Source organism: Otolemur garnettii, unplaced genomic scaffold (assembly GCF_000181295.1).
Source record: "Otolemur garnettii isolate 467f Iridium unplaced genomic scaffold, OtoGar3 scaffold00037, whole genome shotgun sequence".
Lineage (NCBI taxonomy): Eukaryota > Metazoa > Chordata > Mammalia > Primates > Galagidae > Otolemur > Otolemur garnettii.
This window is the reverse complement of record NW_003852432.1, coordinates 8835418-8846984: the sequence shown is the minus strand read 5'-3', so window position 1 is coordinate 8846984 and position 11567 is coordinate 8835418.

Here is an 11567-nt window from a genome sequence, read left to right as displayed (position 1 = left end):
TTTTTTTTTTTTTTTTTTTTTGTAGTTTTTGGCCAGAGCTGGGTTTGAACCTGCTACCTCCAGCATATGGGGCCGACGCCCTACTCCTTTGAACCACAGGTGCCACCTCGCTTTTTTATTTTTTATGCTATGAGGAAAATTTATGCTAAGCTTTTCAGTGTTTAGACATCCTTCTGATTGGATAGGTGAAATAATGTCATATAAGGTAACTATTCAAAATTTCTAAGTAAGGATTTTCTACAACAAAAACACTATCATAGCCATTTTATGTTAATCTTGAATTATTGGCAACTGTGCATTTTAATTAACCCAAGGATTGTATTATTGTCTGGATGGACAAATCTTTACAATCCTAGTTTTTCAAAAGGCAGTCTTCTAAAGTTATAGCCCTGTCATTTTTCTTCCATGATATTCTACCATTACAAGTTGCAAGTACGTTTCTTAGGCCAATATTCACCATGAACAGGTATCGTTTACTCATGGCTGTTCTACATCTAATCTTTGTTATGATTATTCTCCGAGAATTCTGAGGATTCATTATTCTCAGCCTGGTAGAGGAGTCTTTTAGGAATAACATTAAACTCTATTTTATGCTATTAATTAGCATAATTGTGAATAGTATGAATATTCCATATTAGATTACATGAATTCAACATTGATATCTAATCAAAGATATTAATAACAGCTCATGTTTTTTTTCAGACAGGGACAGTGTTTGTGTGAATTAAAGATAAGAAAAATCAATTCACTGAAAAATACAGGGTGTCCATAAAGTGCTTGTGCAATTTAAAATATATTTACAATTTAATATACTTAACATTTAAAATACACTTACATTTTAAATTGCAGAAGAACTTTATGAACCCCCTGTATAGAATAGAAATGTGCTTCAACCTTAATCTTGTCGATTATTTTTAATCATGGTATTTGAACCAGATCATCAGATAATTTGATATGAGACAAACTAATTGCATGTACTGAAGCTATTGAGACCAGAAATGAAAGTAATTTGTTCTCACTGTTGATGCTATCACTTTAATATTAGACCCTGGAGATACCAAATCAGATAGCCAACACCTCAATTAGTTATTTCCAGAAAGAGTGGCAATATAAATTACTTTGAAACAATAACCATTCACTTTTTCTATGTCTTCAAAAAACAATAGACTTAATTTCAAACTCTTTATACGGTGTGTGAAAGAATTCAGTAGGTTTGAGTTACACCTGGAACAAATTGATTTTTCAAGTTTTACCAGGAACCTGTGTTATTTAAAAGGTAATATTTTATGGGTATTTAATTACATTTTTGTTTCAATGGCTGCAATGAGTAATTATGGTATTCTTTTAAAAATATTGACCCTAAAACCATTCTATCTTATAGTGAGTTCTGTGGCATAATTCCTAGATCTACTTCAGGACAACAGTATCAGTTTCCTTCACTGCTAAAAATGTTTCTGCTAAGCCCTAGAGCTGAGTTATCCCCTAGAACTGTATGGCTTTGACCTTGCCTGAGAATGATTTTCACCCAACGTTATGCCTCCTTTGTGATTGCTGGACTGGCTAATGCTATATGAAAGCAAAAGGGCTGGGTGTGATGCCTCACATCTGTAATTCTAGCACTGTGGGACACCAAGATGGTTGGATTGGTTGAGCTCAGGAGTTCGAGACCAGCCTGAGCAAGAACAAAACCTCATCTTCACCAAAAATAGAAAAAGTAGCTGGGTGTGGTGGTGGATGCATGTAGTCCCAGCTACTCTGGAGGTTGAGGTAAGAAGATTGCTTAAGCCCATGAGTTTGAGGTTGCTGTGAGCTATGATGCCATGGCACTGTACCCAGGGCAACAGAGCAAGACTTTGTCTCCAAAAAAAAACAAAGAAAGAAAAAAGAAAAAAAAAAGAAAAGAAAGTAGAAAGGTCCTTTTCATTTGCCTCAATTCAGGGCAACTCTGAAGGGCTATCCTAATTCCATAAATATTCATATATTCATGGGGTAAGTTGAAGTTGCTCTTGAGAATATGTCACAATTCAATGTCTCCCTCTACCTGACCCTGCCTCTCTCATGTGCTCACAAGTGACATTGCTGAGGATATACTTAAACATAATTCCTGGCAATCTGTGTCTCAGAGTTATTTCACAGGGAACTCAATGTAAGACATTTCTCTACAAATATAGGCCCTGAAACAGAAGAACTGTGATAATCTAGTCTGTCTCTGTATTATAAAACTCATAAATAGTTGTTGATAAAGACCTTAGCTTGTCTTATGCAAAAAATCTGGAACTTACTTCGTCATGAGAATAAGGTGTCATATTACCCTTTTTATATTTGAGATGTAACTATTCAACAAATTTTCTCCAATTGCACTGGATGTAGTAGTTATGGTTACCCAAAGTTAAATACTTATTTATCTATTTATTACCAAAATAAAAGGAGGTTTATTACAAACACAATTTTTTTGGATGACTAAATAAACATTTATTTAACCCTATGATGAAAGGACAAAAATATTTGCTTCAGTTTTCTAGTGCCATTTTTTTAAATTAATCATAGCTGTAGACATTAATGCAATTATGGGATACAATCTGCTGGTTTTATAAACAGTCTGAAATACTTTCATGAATCTGTTTAACATAGCCTTCACCACATTTTCTTAGTTATTATGTTAAGACATTTGTACTCTACACTTAGTAGATTTAACATGTACCCTTGTAAAATGCACCATAGGTGTAGTCCCATCAGTTACCCTCCTTCTACCTATCCTTCCCCCTCTCTTCTCCTCCTCCTCCTCTTTTCCCTTCATCTTGGGCTGTAGTTGGTTTATAGCTTTCATATGGAAGTGAGGGTGTTTATAAATTGGTTTCATAGTAGAGCTGAGTACATTGGACACTTTTTCTTCCATTCTTGAGATACTTTGCTAAGAAGAGTATGTTCTAGTTCCATCCATGTAAATGTAAAAGAGGTAAAGTCTCCATCTTTTTTAAGTCTGCATAATATTCCATGGCATTTCTTAAACTGATAAAGACCATTTACAGCAAACCCACAGCCAATATTGTACTTAATGGAGTTAATTTGAAATCATTTCCACTCAGATCAGGAATTGCAAGGTTGCCCATTATCTCCACTGCTTTTTAACATTGTAATGGAAGTCTTAGCCATCATAATCAGGCAAGAAAAGGTGATCAAGGGTATCCATATAGGGTCAGAGGAGATCAAACTTTTACTCTTCACAGATGATATGAGTATCATATCTGGAAAACAGGGATTCTACTACAAACTCTTAGAAGTGATCAAGGAATACAGCTGCGTGTCAGGTTACAAAATCAATACTTACAAATCTGTAGCCTTTATATATATCAATAATAGTCAAGTGAAAAAACAGTCAAGGACTCTATTCCTTTTACAGTAGTGCCAAAGATGAAATATTTGGGAGTTTACCTAACAAAGGATGTGAAAGAATCAACATTGTTAAACTGTCCATACTGCCCACAGCAATATACAATTTTAATGCAGTCCCTATTAAATCACCACTGTCATACTTTAAAGACCTCGAAAAAATAATACTTCATTTTACATGGAATCAGAAAAAAAAACTTGTATAGCCAAGACATTACTCAGAAATAAAAACAAAGCAGGAGGAATCATGCTACCAGATCTCCGACCATACTATAAATTGATAGTGATCAAAACTGCATGGTACTGGCACAAAAACAGAGAGGTAGATGTATAGAACAGAATAGAGAACCAAGAGATGAACCCAGCTACTTACCATCATTTGATCTTCAATAAGCCAATAACAATTATTATTATAAGAGAGGTAATACAAGAAATTTACTAGAAATTACTGGTGTTGTTCAGTCTCATTTAGATTTGATAAGTTTTCTCTTAGAATATACTTTTAAAAAGAGAGAGAGAGACACACACAATTGTGGATATAAAATACTTTTTTTTTTTTTTAGCAGTTTTTGGCCAGTGCTGAGTTTGAACCCGCCACCTCTGGCATATGGGCCTGGCCACAGACACCACCCCAAGAATTGTGAATATGATATAGTGTAGGCTGGCAGTCCAGAGGACTCCAGTGGGGGTAGGGGGAAGCCTCAGGCCTTAGCACTTCCCCTGCTCTGCACTTCCTTAGGTGGTCAGGTGGGGTTGAAATGTCCAGCAAAATAGATGAGAAGCTAGTCTAAAAAATGTCTAGATAGAAATCAGCAGCTTAGAGACAGGATATAAATAAAGCTAAAACACAACTGACAATTGCCTTCAAGCTGTAGTTACCTAACCTGCGGGCTATAACCATCCCTCATTAAAGTCCTGCCATAGAGCTCTTTGATCTGTAGTTTAGTGCTTCACTAAAAGACTACTTGTCTAATTGAAACATGAGACTAATACCTTCTCACTTTTTTACTGTGTATATTCACAACCTCAAAACTCCAATAAAAAGGCCTTGACAATTCCGCTCAAGGTGGGACTCATCTGCTTTGCTAAAGGCTGATATGGTGTCATCTCTCCAGGTCACAAGAAAGAAACTATGTATGTGTGAGTTTATGGACCCTTCCCTTCCTTTGTTTACTGTACTCGGGTAGCTGGGTAAAGTCCTTCTTTGGGGAACACACGGTCCATGCAGCAGCTATGTCCAGTCAATACAGAGAATTAGATGCTGGGTCTCTGTTCTTTGGAGAATGAACAAACCTCAATTATCTCAATGAAGTCAATCCAGTTTGTATCTGACTCCTTCATAATTTCTGCTTTGGTGTGGCCCTGCATTTAGGAAAGCTGTTAAATCACAGTGGCTGGATGGGAATAAAATTGCTCTTAAATATTAGCATTTGGGAAGATGAGAGGTAACAATGAAGGGGGCTGGACTTTGTAAGTGAATCAAGAAATTTTTTTTTTTTTTTGCAGTTTTTCACTGGGGCTGGGTTTGAACCCGCCACCTCCGGTATATAGGGCCGGTGCCCTACTCCTTTGAGCCACAGGTGCCACCCGAAATTGATGTAAGAAAAGTCAAGATCCTTATTACAAACTATAGTCTCTTGGCTGGGCGTGGTGGTTCATGCCTGTAATCCTAGCCCCTGGGAGGTCGAGGTGGATGGATTGCTCTGAGCTCATGGGTTCAAGAGCAGCCTGAGCAAGAGTGAGACCCTGTCTCAATATATAGCCAGGTATTATGGCAGGTGCCTATATTCCCTGCTACTCGGGAGGCTGAGGCAAGAAGATCACCGAAGCCTAAGAGATTGAGGTTGCTATGAGCTATGATGCCATAGTACTTTACTGAGGGTGACAAATTGAGACTCTGTCTCAAATAAAACCAAAATAGAAAAACACTATTAATGTCTCATAAATAGGCAGTTGGAGTTGCCAGCATCCTAAATTTTATAATCTTAAAGTACAGACATGTGACTTAGGTTTCATTTTGCGGGGGAATAAATTTGTAATAGAGGTAAACACTGTGTAATTGGCTTTTATCACAATGTCACAACGGGGCACAGAAATGTCTGGTTAATCAGAAATTTTCTGAAAATTTTCAATTAAATGCCATCCATAGACCAAATAGGAGAATGATGACAAGTCTAGTAAAGAACTCCACACATTTATCTTTGCAGAACTCAACCGAGCTTGGAACTAGAGCCACAGCCATTTTCCTGAGGTCTCAAGCATGGAAAAAATATTAAAACTACTTTTTATAAGAACAGGTTTATTAGAATGTAATCTATATACAAAGAACTGTAGATATTTAATATTTATAATTGTATGAGTTTGGACACATGCAAACGTCATCATCACAGCGATAGTCATCACAAACGTATCCAATACCTTTACAAATGCTTTTGTGTCCCTTTCCCTTTGTGTTTTGTGGAGTGTTAGTGCACATATGTATGTTAAAATACAGGAGATACAGTAATACTATACTGTTATTGGCTCGGCGCCTGTGGCTCAAGCAGGTAAGGCGCCAGCCACATACACCTAAGGTGGTGGGTTCGAATCCCCAGCCCGGGCCGCCAAACAACAATGATGGCTGCAACCAAAAAATGGCCAGGCATTGTGGCGGGCGCCTGTAGTCCCAGCTACTTGGGAGGCTGAGGCAGGAGACGCGCTTGAGCCCAGGAGTTGGAGGTTGCTGTGAGCGTGATGCCATGGCACTCTACTCAGGGGGATAGCTTGAGGCTCTGTCTCAAAAAAAAAAAAAAAATACTATACTGTTACGCCTAGGTGCTGGGACGTACAGTGGAGCTCCAGAACTTACTCGTCTTGTGTAACCGAAGCTTTTACAATTCCCCATTCTCTACCTTACTCCTCATTGCTAGCAATTACCATTGTGTTCCAAGCTTCTGTGAGTTTTACCAACACAGATGCCTCTGCTAAGTGGGATAGTACAATATTTGTACTTATCGAAAACTCCACTGTGGCTTAGAAGCGAAGATACCTGTGTTATTTGCAGAAAGTGAATGAGCAACATAAACAGAGCATGTGCGCACAGATCCTAAAATGACAGCATATTGTCCATTTAAATGTTTCCTCTCTTAAGGCACATTTCTCACTTCTAAACTATTAACAATAATAACGTTTATCTCGTTGTTTTCCCATTTTTCCTTATTAAAGTTTTTATCATATATTATGGGGTATGCACAATTGGGCTACACGGTTTGCTTTTGTAAATTTTAAGTCAAAGTTATTAAGTGTACCTCTCACTCTGAGAGTGTGCCATGTGCCCATCAAGGGAAGACCCTGTCTTCCCTTCCTCCTACGTGAATTTCACTAAGTTTTGCTTCCCTGTGAACACGTAGGTGTTATACAAATTTCACTCGTAGGTGCTTCTGAAGGTTTATGGTGATAATTATGAATTTTTTAGCTTGGTGGCTGACATTTAAGTAAACATAAGTAAACTCGCTCATAGCACTAAAACAGGCTTCAGATCTTGAGAGGTGGCCATTTTCCCATATGTATTTCATTTCTACCCCCCAAAAAATTAATAAATCCACCATTTATTTCAAAAAGAAAATGTGATAGAAGGAGTTATAACACTTAAATATGTGTTACAGAGAAAGGAATTATATTAGAATAGACAAATTACTCCTACGAACCAAAGTGAGAAATACTAGTGACTTGGTAAGAAAACTGGCAAAAGAGACCACTCAAAGAGCCAATGCACATAAACCAGAGCACACTGTCCCACAAGCCATCAAGGACAGACAGGCACACTGAGATCACAGGAACGCAGCTGAGAGCCGTCTGAGATGTGGACCAAATCTGCTTCATATCAGTGGTAGAAAGGTGAAACAAATTTGGAAAACTACTTGTCACTCCCTGATAAATGTGAAAAAAATGTATTTCTCATAACCTAGCAATTCTACTCCTGGGTATTTGCTCACAGAAATGTATGCATGTGGGCAATTTTTAAAATGCTTAAAAATGTCATGGGAACATTATGTGTAATAGTCCATTATTGGAAACAGTGCCACTAATTGGAAATAGGAGCACTAACCAGAACCTTGTTGACTCATATAAACTTTTATTACCAAGGACAGGCTAACAGCTATAAGAATAATCATCCAAACTTCAGTGGCTTATCATAATAAAAGTCTGTTACATACATAACCACAGTCTAAAATGACAAAGAGATGGGCAGAGGTATTCTCCCCTTGCACCTTCGGGTACCTGGGCTGGATGCATCCATCCCATGGTCCCAACATCTGTCGGGGACCCCTGGGTCCAGTGCATTGTTGCTTCCTGAAGGCAAAACTAGAAAGGCTAGTGGAGACAATGGCACCAGAGGTTCCAGGGCAAGCTGTTTCATGGACAGCCTGATGTCACAGGGCTCCATTTAAAGGAAGGTGTGTTCCCAGGAGTAAGTCAACATGGTTTGGTGAGTTCCTGGTAGTTTTCTGTCATGATAGCCAAGGGAAATAAGGTGCATCTCTTTACAAGTTCTGGAACAAAAGTCAATTGGGAAAGGCATTGCATTAGGACCCACCTCCCATGCATCGTTCCCTCCACTCTTAACTCCTGGTGGGCTTTTTCTGGGGTGTTCAGATTATAAAGTTCCCTCTCCCTGAATGGCTGATGTTCTGGATGGCAGACCATATAGCTTCAGAGTAGTTATCTGTTCTGACTGGCTGCTCCAAATTCCCTTTTGAAATACTCTACTAATGGTCCCATAGGCCATCTCCTCTTTCTGATGCCACTCCCTTATAGGCCCTGAAAGTGAACCTCATTTCAATATCAGGGCCCAGCACCCTACCAATGCTCTATTTCTCCATGAGAAGATGGAACTCCATGTCTTGGCCATCAGCCCTACTCACATTTCCTCTGAAGCAGGTCCTTTGGCAGAGGCTGCCATATTTCATAGGTACAGTCACTGGATTAGTGCATGGGGAGAAAGAAGAAAACAGCACAGGTAGACCTGAGCCCTGGGGGCAATGATTCAATAGGGGGAGGAATAGGAGCAGTGGTCCATACTACTGTTCTAAGCTCTTCAGTCAATCTTTAGCTCCAAGAAGCTCAGCTGGTGAGTGGTGTTCGGGAAGCAGACAGCTGCAGGGACCAGAGAAGCTCTAGTCAGAGAGAGATGGTTCCCAGGTTAGGGATTGTCAACTTTGCAAGGAGCAAGACTTATTTGTTGCTGAGATCTGGTAAGCCTGGAGAAAATAAGAAGTATATCAGAGGGTATAAACTTGTAATTATGTGGGATAAGTCTAGTGATCCTATATACAGCTTGAGGACTATACAATATTCCATTGTATACTGAAAATTTACTGAAGGAGCACATTTTAGATGTTCTTAGCAGACATTCATAAATAACTATGGAAGGTAACAGATAGGTTAATTTGCTTTTCTGTAGTAATTGTTTTACTCTGTAAATGTATATCAAACATGGGCACTTTAAATATACAAAGTAAAAAGCGTTAAATGCGAAAGATAAAGCAGGGAAAACATTTAGGCAAGAATTTAGGAGTTTATCTTTCTCGCTAAACTAAGGAAGGTTTTCTGATGGTACAAATCACTAAGAAAATGATGAATGGATTAGAGTACAATAAATTTATCATGAGAGATAAAAAATGAAAAGACAAGCCACAAATTGGGAGAGAAAATTTGCTGCACATACGGCGTTACCTTCTGCTACTTAGTGAGCCCCGATACAGGCCCAACCCTGTTGCTGGTGCTTCACGTAAATTGTTGCTTTTCGTTCCAGCGGAGGAAGGTCGCCATCAGCCCCATCTTACATAAGAGCATACTCAGGGCCCCAGGAATGGAGTGGTTTTGCCCACAGTCATAGAGTCACCAGGGGCCAAGCTATGACTGGGCATCAGGTCTCACTGAGGATGGGTGCACAGAGGACCGATTTGTTTCTGTGGCTCCTCCCAGCTCTACTCTCATCTCTTTCCTGACTTAGGTCTCTTTCCTCTCACAACTCTTCTAGGTCTCTCCAAAAATATTTAAAGAAAAATAAAACCATAAAGCCTGCATGGCTGATAGGTAAAAGGTCAAGAAAAGAACGTACAATGAGGACTGGATGTATGTTGGGCACTGCAGGGGGATTTCATCTCCCTAAGCTCTCCCCACCCCCAGCCTCAGAGTCCCTTCAAGCCTTACATTGATAGCACCTGGTTTTGTTTGTTAGTTTCTCAAATCTAATCCCAGTTCCACTTTGTTTCCCCAAATCATTCTTTCGAGCGCAGCTCTCAATTATTGTGTTTTATATTTTCATAGCCCCAAATGTTCAACAATTATTTATTATTTTTAAATACAGGTGTCATGTATGATGTGAGTTGCATATATTAAAAATATTCGGTGCCTCCATTGGGCTTATGTTCGGGGGATGGGAAGACACAGCTTAAGGTTAATTAATGCAGTGAAATGCTATATTTTCTTATAGAATTGAATCTAAGTTGTTTGGGAGGATATGGATTGAGGTGTCTCACTCAGTTACAGGAGATCAGGAAAACCCTAACAGGGGATGATAGGTGGAAGTTGAAACTGAAGAATTAGAACTGTCATCCAGATTAACAAAAGGGCCATGAATATTTTGTTTCAGGTTTTGGAGGATGTGATGAACAAGTCCTGACAGATAAAAGAGAATATGGCATGAAAAAAGGAAGTTCAGTGGTGAGAAAAGACTATGATTAGGTAAGGAAAGGCTTAGTCCTTAAAGAACTTGCCATCCATGTGGTCATTAGACATGTTTAATCAAAAGTAAGCTTCCCTGTGATTTAAACAAACTTATCGCATGATTACACTTTAAATAGATAATCAATCATGTGATTAGTTCACTCTTTGTGGATAGCCAATGAATATAGTGTAAAGGAAAACTGGAATCGGTGCTGCCATCTAGGAAGCTAGCATACTGGAATGGTGATGGAAGGATGCGTGGAGGAGTGAAGCTGGAGGGGGGGGGGGATAAGCATAGCAGGAGACGAACAGAAAGCGCAGCTGATGCCACTTAGGGCTTCATAGCTATTCGAAATGATAACCAGGGAGCAGCTAAGCACCACTGGTTTTAAAAAACAATACTTTCATTCACTATAATAAATACCACAGTTTGGGTGAGATGACCAGCAGACTGGTTTGAGCTATGATAAAATTGTTAATGAGATTATCCAAATACAGTTTGACCTAGCAAAGACGCAAACTTACGATGTACTCTAATAATATAATGATATTTATAATTATAGTTACAGTTAATAACCATTTAACATGATGTGAAATGAATTTTAGGACTAGTTTATTGTTAATTTGGTCTTTGACCCCTTTCCCTCGCTATCCATTTCACTCAAGTGCCCTGCATGCAACGTATGTTGAACCGTTATGACTCAGGATAAATCAAAGCCCAGCACTATCCTTTTCCTCTTAAGCCTTTTCTAAGTTTTATTTAGTGAGGGTTATCTTCCTTCTCCCTGGATGAAAAGTTTTGGCTGTTGCTTTCTCTGCTTTTGCTGATATATTACAACACTGTTGCTGATTGCAAATTTGCTGATACATGTAAATGTCCAGTCTTACGTGTTAATCATAATCAAGAACCTGACTCTGGGCTATATCTCCTCTCCCTCCTCACCTGAAAAATAGAATATTCAAGTAACAATGAGGGCTTGGTGGTTGGACTTTCTACTCTCTTTTGGTACAACCATAACTCTTTTTCTAAGTGTAGTCCATTTTTCCAAAGGAGCTAAGGCAGGGGAGGTAGACTATTAGGTTGATTCCATCTATTGGCTATAGTGAACAGTGCTGCAATCAGTAAGTATTGTATGTTCTCACTCACATATGGCAGCTAAATAACTAGCCTCGGCGTGGTGGCTCATACTTGTAATCCTAGCACTCTGGGAGGCTGAGGCAGAAGGATTGCTAGAGCTCAGGAAGAGTGAGACCCGCTGTCTAAAAATAGCCAGGTGTTGTGGCCCATGTCTGTAGTTCCAGCCACTCAGGAGGCTGAGGCAAGAGGACCCCTTGAGCCTAAGAGTTTGAGGTTGCTCTGAGCTATGAGGCCACATCACTCTACTGAGGGTGACAAAATGAGACTTCGTCTCAAAAATAAACAAATAAATACATAGATTAAATAAATAAAATAACTGATCTAATGA